The sequence below is a fragment of the Bactrocera latifrons genome, unplaced genomic scaffold (genome assembly GCF_001853355.1).
Source record: "Bactrocera latifrons isolate USDA-ARS-PBARC rearing strain unplaced genomic scaffold, ASM185335v1 scaffold_88, whole genome shotgun sequence".
In the NCBI taxonomy this organism is placed as follows: domain Eukaryota; kingdom Metazoa; phylum Arthropoda; class Insecta; order Diptera; family Tephritidae; genus Bactrocera; species Bactrocera latifrons.
Window position 1 is genome coordinate 615,813 of NW_017537578.1, and position 11,954 is coordinate 627,766.

The window sequence follows — 11,954 nt, forward strand, 5'->3', positions numbered from 1 at the left end:
AAACATAGATATATACCATATGTATATGATTTATTAACTATGGTGGAGTTAGAAAATCAATTGGATTTTATGCCCTCATTATTTACTAGTGATATTAATTTTTTTTTTATGAAAAAAAAATCGAAGGAAATTTTTAGAATCTAAATCACAAGATTAAAATTTGATTGTAAGATTCATAGAATGGTACTTTCGGATAAAAGTTGCAATAAATCTATAATCTAGGCGAGGTTCTTGAATTACCTTAAGTTTGTTTCCAATTTGTTAACGATAAATTCGATCTAGTGAATTCTTCAGCACCTCATATTTAGAACATGAAACTTTTTGGATTGCTCGGCTTAAATTTCCAATTATAAGCGAATTCTAAGAAGCTATTAAATTTTATGGCCACTATCCTAGAGAACAGCACATAACACCAATTTATATACCATGCACACAAAGTTTACCAAGAAGTGTTTAACATTGGATTTAGCCATGTCTGTCTGCACTACCCTGGGGAGGAATGTTTTGTCTTTTCACTTTACCTCGCCTTTAAACTTGGATACTTGGTTTAAGATCAGAGCTCGTGAGTTGCTTAAGCCATGTATAAAAGAATCGTTTCTGACCACTCCCAAGTGAATGGCGCTCAGAGAACTTACGTGAACTGCTGCACGTGGCTCCACCCTTCTGAACTATTCCCGCAGTTTTTGAGATATTGGTCTGAACTTTTACACGCATTCCTTTCTCTGCAAGAAGTCGGAGCCTTCGATATGATCTGTTTTCCCCTACACAATATAGTTGTTGTACTCCATTAAACTGAGGTCCTTACGTGGAAAACTTTTTGATAATTTTAATCTCAGGCACATCGGAACATTGTAGCGTATACATAGTTAGTAGCTACCACTCATACTGATGGATCCAAATCACGATACAGATATTTTATGTTACAAAAAAACTCAATTGTAAAAGGCATTATAGCTTCGGTCCAACCGAAGTAAACGTTTTTTTTTTTTTATATAACGGATGAGCCAAGTAGAGGTCATTTTTGTAAAACCCTTTTGGCAGATCACGTGAGAGGCGTATCAAGCTGTTACATTACTTTTGTTCAGTATTGTTTGGCATTTCATCATGGACAGACTTACGCCTGAAGTTTACGTTACAAATCGTTCCACTATATTACCAAAATTAACGTTCTGTAAAAAATGTGTTTCGCACGCTTCGGTGTTGGTCGTCCCGGTGGAATCATCGATCCATATTTCTTCACAAATGATGCCGATGAAAATTTAACCGTCAAAGGCTACGGTTGTTGTGTTATGATAACTTTGATACGTAAAATTTAAGCTCGTGATCTCGTCAACATTTAGTTTCAACAAGACGGCATCACTTCTCAATCAATAGATTTATTGAGAAAACACTTCGGTGAGTAGATAATTTCACGATTTGGGCTGCTCGATTGCCCACCAAGATCATATAATAGAACACTGTTGGCCTTTTTCCTGTGGGGATATGTAAAGTCTAAGGTCTATGCAGATAATACCGTTTGGATTCAGACCTTGGAACAAAACAGCACTTGTGTCATTCGCAAATTACCAGGCGAAATGCTCGAATTAATCGAAAATTGGACTCAACGGATATGTGTGTGTGTGCATGTTCAAACATTTATAGATGATATTTTGTTTTTGTTGCACGTGCATTGTTGGGTGGCCAAGATTTAGCTAAACTCATGTTCGCGCCATGAACCACATTAATCACAAATCGTAAAAGGATGTTGAGTTAGAGAATTATGTTTTTTGAATGTTGTTATTGTTTTCTAATCTAGGCGCTTGACTTGGCAGATGAGCAAGCGAAATTACATATATGTATATAGATACATAATATAATATATATGTACAAAGTATGCAGGAAATTGCATGTGTGTGACCACAAGACACAAAATGATATACAACTTATCAAGATGCACGTAGCAACATCCATATATGTATATATACTCAACAGCATGTATAGTTCTACATATTCACAAATAAAGATAAAAATTATCTACATACATGTGTATGTATGTATCTCTGCGAAAATCAGCTTAAGCGCTCTGATGCAATCGCGTAAAGTGCTGCTGTGTCTGGATTGATGGCTGAATGATTTTGAAATATGTGTTATAAATCTGATTAAGCCAAAAAAGAGCGAAATGAAAATTATGACAGAAGATTCGTAAGCCAAAAGCAGATACTGCACGTACATAAACATAATTGTAAAAAAAACTATATATATTATATATGTATGTATGTGTTTACAATATGCTTCTTTAAAAATCTGTATATTTGTATACAGTTGGTTGCCAGAAATATATCTATAATTGTATGTACATATGTGTGACTGTCTGTATGCAACATGAACGCCAGTAGCGAGCAGTAGCTTTTAATGCTTTTCATGTAAATGGGCTAACCGACAACCAGGAAGCATAATTCTCGCAAAGATGCGAAAGGCAATAAAAAACGAAGCGAAGCGAAGCAAAAATTTGCAAACAAATTATGTGTGTACGTATGTTGGTATGTAAAACAACTGGCACGCGGCTTAGTGCAACGTTCGCATTAAACAGTAACATCCATACACATATAGTATATGCACATATGTTTATTGGCAAACGAACATTCGAATATAAACATGCTTGTCCGTATGTAAATGCAAGAAATATTGCGCATTCATAATGCACTTGTCTAACTGCAACTATCTACTTACAGACATATGGACAGACAACTAGGTATTGCACTGCCTCTTCCTTGAAGCTTATTGCAAAGCGCATTGCTAAATTGATGAATGACTTACAACAGGAAGATACAGTAGCAACTAGCCTATGGGCTTAAGCTTAAATAATGGATAAGTATGTATACATTGTATATACATAAGTATATGAATATATATGCTCACTGTTGTAATAAATTAGGTGTTTATACTTACATATGTATGTACATATGAATATAGTTCCTTAATGAAGAATATGCTTGCACAGATTTTCTTAGAGGACTTCGGAAGGTGAAGATGTCATGTGTAATGAACCAACTACGTACATAATTCTTAAATTCAAAAAATAATAAGTCTTTGTTCATAATTATCAATTTCGGAATATTCAAAATCTATAACGTCCTCCTCAAAGTGATTCCCTTTGGCCTCAATGCACTTGTGTAACGATTTTTCCAAACCTCACAACAGTTGTTAAAGTCAAAATCACACAGAGCTAAATCTGGTGCATATGGTGGTTGCGGCACGATATGGGTTGAAAATTTGGCGAAAAACTCACGAAAAATCAATACACTATTCGACGGTGCATTATCGTGGTGCAAAACCCAAGAGTTGTCGACCCATAATTCCGGTTTACGAATAGCTTCGGGTAAATGACTCATAACGCTCAAAAAGTATTCCTCATTCACATTCGGAATGAAAAACACCTCGATAATCGACGAAAACTCGAAAACAAACAATATTGATTTACTTTGAAGTGGTTCTTTCGGCTTCGATATTCGGCGGATTGATCATCATAGATCCAAGACACATCGCCAGTAATAATACATTTTATGACAACCTATTAATCGGAAAGCATTGTTTCACAGATATTAATCGTGCTTTCACTTTTCTTTGACCCAAATGATCTTTCAAAATAATTTTCACTGATCTTTCCGATATTCCAACGATGCCAATGTGATCTTCGACTATTAATCGTAGACTCCCAATTAAACACAAGAAAATTTACATATAGAATATTCGGGCACAGATCGGTTGGTCTTAACATTTATACAGATCGCTCGAAAATGAACGATAGAGTTGGTGCAGCTTTTTAAGTTGCCGGGCGGCTGCAGTATATTTCAAGCTGAGGTCTTTACTATTGCGAAAGCCACGGATCTGTGCAGCCGAAACGTTATCAACATTGGGAATCCCATACATTTTCTATACGATGATCTGGTAAAGAAAATTAAAACACGATGATCCGAACTACCTGGGTGCTAAACTGCAAAAGTCATGTGCAAAACGGTAGATACACAAAACACCTATTGGCACTCGATAGGAGAGACTGTACTAACATTTTCGGAATACTAACCGGTCACTGTCGAAAAGACTGCAGAAAGTGTCTAGAGTAAGGCAACAGAGAAACGATGGAGCATATCTTGTGCACTCGTCCCGTATTGGCAAACTATGATGTAAGCAACGGTATGATACACTGCAGTAGCTATCGATAGTAAGGTCACAGAGGGCATAGTAGCTGACCAAAACTGGTCTATGCATGGCTCATTGGACTACCAGGCTAATCTAACCTAATCTAAAGCATTAACTAGAAGGTTTGGTTTAAACATCTCGTCGAATTTTGAAGTAAAAAAATGTCAATAATTTAATTTAATGCTATATTTTGTTAGAGGAACTTGTTCGTGGTAATTATTGAAAGATCACTGATCATTATTGCTTCAATTTTTTTCTAACAAAATACTTAAATGTAGTAGTAGTCTATGACATTCGAGCAAAAATTAGAAACCTCATTCTTATTAATTACCTTTTACCTTTGTTTAGACATTTTAGATGAGTCTGTATAAACGGTAATCTATAACTCCAACTTTTGTAATATTTATTGCCATTAATTCTACATCGATTTCATTAGCAATTTGTCTCAAATTACCGTAACAAATACTCTTCTGAGTAAAAATCAGACTTACTATATTGAAAATTAATTTAATTGAATGAGTTCATAAACATGAACCACAGACATACATATGCATATAGATACATATATGGATATATGGTTTTTAGTAGTCATGGCGCCACGGGCGAACATACAATCAGATGATGCTGTTGCTGACTCAGAAATCTATAGTAGGTGCTCGCATTAGACAATTGCTTCACTGTCGCAGCACCTGAAAATTAATTAAAAATCAACTATCTTAATGAAAGCAAAATACTCCAGCTAACAATATTTACATGCGATCCGAGTAAATCGAATTAAATCTAATATTGATTCATGCACTTCTAATTCTCATCCACTTCGAACCGAGTAAGTGAAAGATAAACGGAAATAGCTGAGATTTTAATTAAATGCCCATTCAAATAGATTTATAGGAAAATTCGTGCCATCACTCGTGTATCTATTCATTTACGGAATGGTGTACTGGAAACAAATATTCATAAAGAGTGATTTAGAGAATGCCAAAACATATCTATGCACATTCAATTTTGGCTGTAGACGCACACAAACCTAAAGTTACGCTACATGAAAATGAATTATTTTATATTTTTAGATTGTGTGCGGCAGGCGATGGACAGCGACGCAGTCGGTCGCCCAAAACAACGAAAAAAAGTATTGTGTAATAAAAAGCCAAAAAATATAAGTAGTTTTTAATCATTTAAGAAGATTTATGCTTATAAAGTGAAAGTGAGTGTCCCCAAAGCGACAGACAGTGTGTATGCAAGCCCAGTAGGAATTGCAGTCTTAGATTCTAAAAGATTTTTACGTTCATATTATATAGTTGCGGTTTTTATTTTTTTGATATCAAATGTCTTGTATTTATCAACACTTTTTATCTTAGTGTAAACGGCTCTAAAAATTGTAAAAATGTTCAGTGAGCTGAAGTCGCTAATGAAGATTTCTCTAGAAAAACTTAACCGATCTACTTGAACTTTCAAAAGAGATTTTTATTATAGTATTGACTTTCAAAAAAATCGTTTTTTTTTCAGAAAGCCGCCATTTTGCCAAAAATCAAAATTTTCACTAATTCTTTCTTCATTACCTTATCTATGTGTTCTAATAATAAATATTTTAATTTTTGGTTTAGAGATAATATTAAGCAGGCAAATCTTTATCAATGCAAGACAAGACTGCAAGAGAACTTTTTTCAGATGCCTTCATAAAGATCGGATACGGGATGAAGGAAATTAAAATTTTAAAAATGAATTACCGATTACTAAACACATACAATTTTGTAAATTTATATTATTTTGCTTTATTTGTTATTATATTTCCTCATTTATTAAATTTCCCAGGAGCGGAATTTTTTCTATTTTGCAAGAGTGCAAACTCCAGCCAGAGCATCCCTATAAACTTTTTGCGATTTTCTTATGCTGTTGCAAAGAAAAAACTCTGTTTTCAAACTATTTTTATTATTCGAACATCGAAATCATACACCTTATTTTGCAGCGGAATAAATGTATTTTAAATAACAACTATCTCTAGCGAAGTTAATTTCGGGTTTTTACTATAAAATATTTAGAATGAAATTCCACTTAAACTTCTTATCTCTTTTTACATCTTTGTGTTAATACAGACATTACAATTTTTCCTACAGGGTAGCCACCACTTCAATGTTATGCGGAAAACGGCAGACAGTTACACTTCTCGCAGTCATGTGGTACCTAAAAACTGCATTTCTTACTTAAGGTATTCAATTTTGAATGCATTTTATCTGTCGCTGCGGCTGCCACTCGGTCACTCAAGCATCTGTGACCAATGGATTCGTTGGAGTTGTCGGCTCTTGCGTTCGTTGGCTTTTTATGCCTACAACTCGTTTTATGCTTATACTGTTGGACTTTTAAACTCTTTAAGCTATTCCGTAATCATACATATATATATATTAAATTTAACTATTTCAATGCCCGTGGGCTGTAGATGTGAATGCTGACTATGCGGCTTTTTTATTGTTCTGTTGTGGCTTTTTTCATGCAAATGTCAATAGCATGTCGTTGTTATGTCCCTGTTGTTATTATTGTTGATATTTACTGCGTTCCACGCTATTTCCTTTTAATGAACCCTTTGTGTCGCCAAAGTGCTACATTTCCAAAAAGTGACTGTTTTCGATTTTCCGCTTTCATGCTATTATGTTTTATTTGCCTTCGCTTTTGACTTTCAATATATGTATGTATAAGTATGTCTGCGACACGGAAATTTTAAATGCCACGGAAGGTGTGCTGCATAAGCAAATAAAAATAAATACTTACTAAAATAAATAAATACTTTCTACTAGAAATTACGTTTTTTTTTTGTAATATTTAAATTGCATGACAAAAAGCTACTAATTTGGAAAATTTACGTTTAGAATTAAAAAAAATAAAATCCTACAGAAATATTTCACTGGTTTCTTTCTTCGTCTCTCATAAGTATCACTGCCATATTTGCGAGCAGTCTCGGACAATATGAGCTATAAATGGATTCCAATCAATTTCATACGCACCAACCGTATAATATTTCTGAAGACTAGTTTTTCTCATTCAAATATTCTAATCAAAATCATAGACAAAACTTGTTGAAAGCAAAGTTTACCCACTAAGTTCAAAATAACGGTACCTTTTATTCTAATTTTAAATTCTCTTCTTGTACTATTAGAGTATGGCAGCCTCAAGCCACAGACACACGTGACGCACAAAAATAACATAACGCCCGTTATTTACTGCCCAACTGAACTTTTAAAGTTTTGCCAAAACTTTCGAAGAAACTTTTCTGTGACAACAATTCTGGGAACAAATTTAATTTACCCAAAATCACTTTTGCCAAATTACAATTCAATATACTTCAATACTAACTACAAAAACAAATGCACTGATGTGAGAGTGTGGCAACTACAATGGCAGCAATTTCCAATGCATAAAGAGAATAGTAAACTTTGCACTTAAAACAAAAAACAAAAAGAAAAAACCATACAAAATTCGTACACTCGCTGACCGTTGCTTGAACTTTGCTTAAGAACCTCAGCAATAACAAAAGCAACACCAGAGTGGCACAAAGTGTGAGCCAAACAAAAAACTTTGCAGAAGCTGGAGCAAGCGTGCAAAGATTTTCATTTTTTCTTACTTTTATTTTCATTTTTCTGCAACGCAACCATAAAACTTGTGCTGCAGACCAGTTCACCACCCCCTTCCACCTGTATTGATTTACCAAAGTTTTGCCTGCAGCTTTGAAAATGCAAATCTTAAAGTTTCCCATAGCTATTGGGCTTTATACTAAATGTGCCGTTGGTGCGGTTGTTTGTGTTGTTATTGCATTGTGTCTGCATTTTATTGCTTCGAATTTTCGTAAATTGAAAGCATCCTTAAGTGCGGTGCATACGCAATGAGTTTGGCAGCCACTGGAGGAGAGCGCAGCGCAGCGCAGCGCCTGAGTGACGCAGGTAATTGTGTCAGTTTTGATTGAAATGACAGTGCCAACAACGACACAAAGGCTTCAAAAGCAAACACAAGTGAGCGCTAGCTGATGTGTGTGTTGTGATCGGTTACACATAAGTTATCAAAAAAAAAACTGCATAGAAATACTACGAAATTTAGTCAAAACGAAAATGAAAAACTGATTACCTCAAAATTGTGTTAACATCGGTATTGAATAGCAAGCGTTATAAGTTAGCCCTCGCAACTCGACGGTTGTCCCTCAAATTTAATTTGATTGTTGTTTCACAACTGATTGAGGTTGACAGCTTCGTTGGCTGCCAATAATTAAGTGTCAATTAGAGATATGTAACAAGCGACCAATGCAGCAAGCAATACTTGGTTTCCAAATATTTCTATTTAAAGTTTTTTTTTTTAGTTTTACATACCATTTAAAATAACATTACAAAGTCACTTTTGCACAAAGAAATGAAAAATATGGTACCAAAGCCGTAACTACTCACAGATAAAAAAGTTATCTTTCATGGACTTGATATTGGTCGGTTAGATGCTATCATAGCTATGTGCTGTAGTGGTCTGATATCAGTGTTTCCGACAAATCAGCAGCTTCTTGAGGAGATAAGGACTTGTGCGAAATTTCAGAATGATATCTTAAAAGCTGTGAGGCTTTTATAATCTTTGATATTCTCAGTGTTCTATTTGTTGTGTACATTATCGGTTGTTCGTGTTTCTATTACCGTTTAATTTGATTTAGACATGGAAATAGGCATGTTTGTCTTACAAGCTCTCCATCAACTTCAGCTTCAAGCTTCCAAACCACTGGGCACCAGACTGTGTCTTTCAAACGGAAGTGGCTGTCATCAAGGTAGTAATAGAAGTACTGCTCCGAATTACAGGTTCCTTCAGAAAGATCTCAACTCCCTCCGATAGTGTGGTGCATTTCCAGGCTTAGAGATCACTAACAGTGCAGTCAAAGCTATTCAATGAGTGCATGAATTCATTAGAAATAAAATTGCTTTTGCATTAGATCTGTTCGGGATCTCAATAGTAGCGTAAATGACGGAAGTGTCATAGCCGATGATGTCATTTTTACCCCAATTTCATCGATTAGGTACATAGTTGTCCTCTTGCGCTCAAAATCTGAAAGGATGGATCTTCTGCAAACTCAGCAAACATTTATCAAAGACCATCTCGTCCCATTTAAAGGTTTTTTTTCAAAAACCTTTTGCCAAAGTTATATGAAGATAGACAAAGCAGAATTATCTAGGCAGTATCTTCTCTACACCCAGCTTTTCTCAGTCCGAGAACTCACTAAACACACCTATCGAAGTAACAGGGATTGATATTAACCGTCGTAACAAATTTGTGGAAGTTCGCTTTGAACTAAGAGGTTTTGGTGATTTTTTTGTAGAACTTTTTGAGTATCACACAGTATCCACATTCAAAGCTGTTAAAGTGAAACATGGCGCTGCATTAGGCGCGAGGATCAGCCTACCAGCTTATCTAACCTAATCGAACCCATATTGGTTAATAAAAACTTTTCGGTCAGGCTGAAAACTACGTTTGACGAATAACATTTCCTTTTGCCAAAATTCGGTTTTATAATCCAACATCTAGGTAGATACACCAATTAAAGCGATTTTCGATAACAATTTTGCAGATAATTTCTCTCTTTTTGCAAAAACTGTATAAGGTCCGAAGATTACCTCTTTATTTTGGCTGAATTTCTGTCCTTCAAGCATTTTCTTGTAAGGTTTAAGGACAAGAGAACGTCCATAGCTCAGATCCTGATTTGTGATCCAATTTTGTTACCATTTTCTTTTATTTTCAATTAATTATATTGTTTGGTCATCTGAACTCATATTGTGAATTTGATTGATATCATCGTCGCAAGTTTGTAAAAGCATTCAAAAAAAAATATTAAAAATGAAGCTTTAGTACTTCTCTATAAATTCTCTTATAAAGCAAGAGTTCAAAAATATTTATTTTATATTAAATTCCACACAAATACAGCGATACTTGAACAAGACATGCGACACAACAACTTTTTGAACGTTTCAGCATTAAGAGCCAGCCTTCGCATGGATTTTTAAGGTCACCCGCGGCGATACAAGCAAAAAGGCTGTCAATGCACATGATTTCATTGTCATGATACAAATTTATTAAGTGCCCAACGGAGTACGCCCATTTAACAACACACACGCCCACTTAGCAACTGCGACGCAGAGCAAAACAAACAACAACAAATAAAATAATTGTGGCATGAACTTCAATCATACGCCATGTACACCGCCATTGTTGCACCATACTCACCGGGTGCGCTGCTTGTTGGTACTCCACTCTATTTGTGTGTTTGTTGTTGAAATTTTTCATGTATTTATTTAGTATTTTCACTGTGACAATTTTTCAATTTCATTTTGTCTGTTTTTTACGTCATTCTTTGCACTTTCATTGTGACATTGTTGTCGAAAAAAGAGGCGAGTGCACGAAATGAACGAGAAATTTCTGCCGATGCCACTACTTTGCCGTTATAAATATACACATACACTCACATATATATATATATAATAATTTGTTGTTGTATATGGAATGCAGGCCACTTTTGGCTGTCGGTTGTTGCATGCCACAAAAGATTTCTGCTGTCTGTGACAGGTTGCACGGACGGTACAATGTGGCAGTGGAAGAAGAAGTTGCAAAAAACAACGAAAATACCAGCGAAAAAATTTGCACAGCTTCAGCGAAAAGCGCAACACATTTTAATTGCAGCTTCAGCGACGCCAAAGCCAGTTAATTGGTTGCTATGCATGGACCTGATTCCAAAAACAAACACAAATATGTGTTGGTGTGTGTGTGTATGTGCTAAGGCTGAGTTCGGTAACTATGGCAATCAGCGCGATTGCAACAAATTAGATTTTACACAAACCTACACACAGTTACTTATGCTGCTTCATGGTCACCAAGGTGACTGCTTTATGTCTGCGACTTTGTGCAGATATTTCAGGTCGCCTTCCAGGCGCCCCGCAGCCAAAGCTATACGACAATCTGATTGTGACAACTGCCAATTGTATTGACTTTCAAAGCAACAACACACAGACATGCTTACCTATGTTTGCACGCGCTCTAGTTGCAGCAACTAAATTACAGTGCAAACAAGGCTGTGTGAGAGAAAACAAAAAGGTAGCGACAAAAAGCCATAAAAATTAAAAGACGCTTAGAAAAATTAAAAAAAGCTTGTTGCGGCGGCAACTCTCAGCGCCACTTAGCTGATGAGCATCAGGCGACATTTTAATTCAAGTGAAAGTTTGTCTGCTTCACTTTGGCTTTCGTGACGAAATAGTGAAGGCCCGTGACGTTGAGGCGTCAAATGCAGAGCGACACGATAAGCGGCGTGAAAATTGAAAACAAAAACAAAACTTAATCGAAATTACTGTAAATCACACAATAAATAAATGGCTACAAAAACAAATTAACATTAATTGAACCATAATACCAGCGGCTTAAGCGGTTATATTCACGCGACTTTTTTATTTGCGATGTTTTTAAGAGATTTTTATTTATTTAGTAAACAGAATTTAATGTATTTGAACAATTGGCGATTAAATTTGGAAAAATTTAGATCCCCTTGATATTATTTTAATACTCTCGCAACAAAGTTGCTAAAGAGAGTATTATAGTTTTGTTCACATAACGGTTGTTTGTAAGTCCTAAAACTAAAAGAGTCAGAGGTGACGAGTAGAGTTGAAATCCGGATGTCTGTCTGTCCGTCCGTCCGTGCAAGCTGTAACTTGAGTAAAAATTGAGATATCATGTTGAAACTTGGTGCACGTATTTCTTGGCTCCATAAGAAGGTTAAG

General features: G+C 35.5%; 1 protein-coding gene across 6 annotated transcripts in view; it reads left to right on the plus strand.

The window, feature by feature from the left end:
* Window positions 1-11,954, plus strand: part of LOC108977376 — a 115,500-nt gene that overhangs the window by 61,349 nt on the left and 42,197 nt on the right. The gene's annotated exons all lie outside the window — the stretch shown is intronic.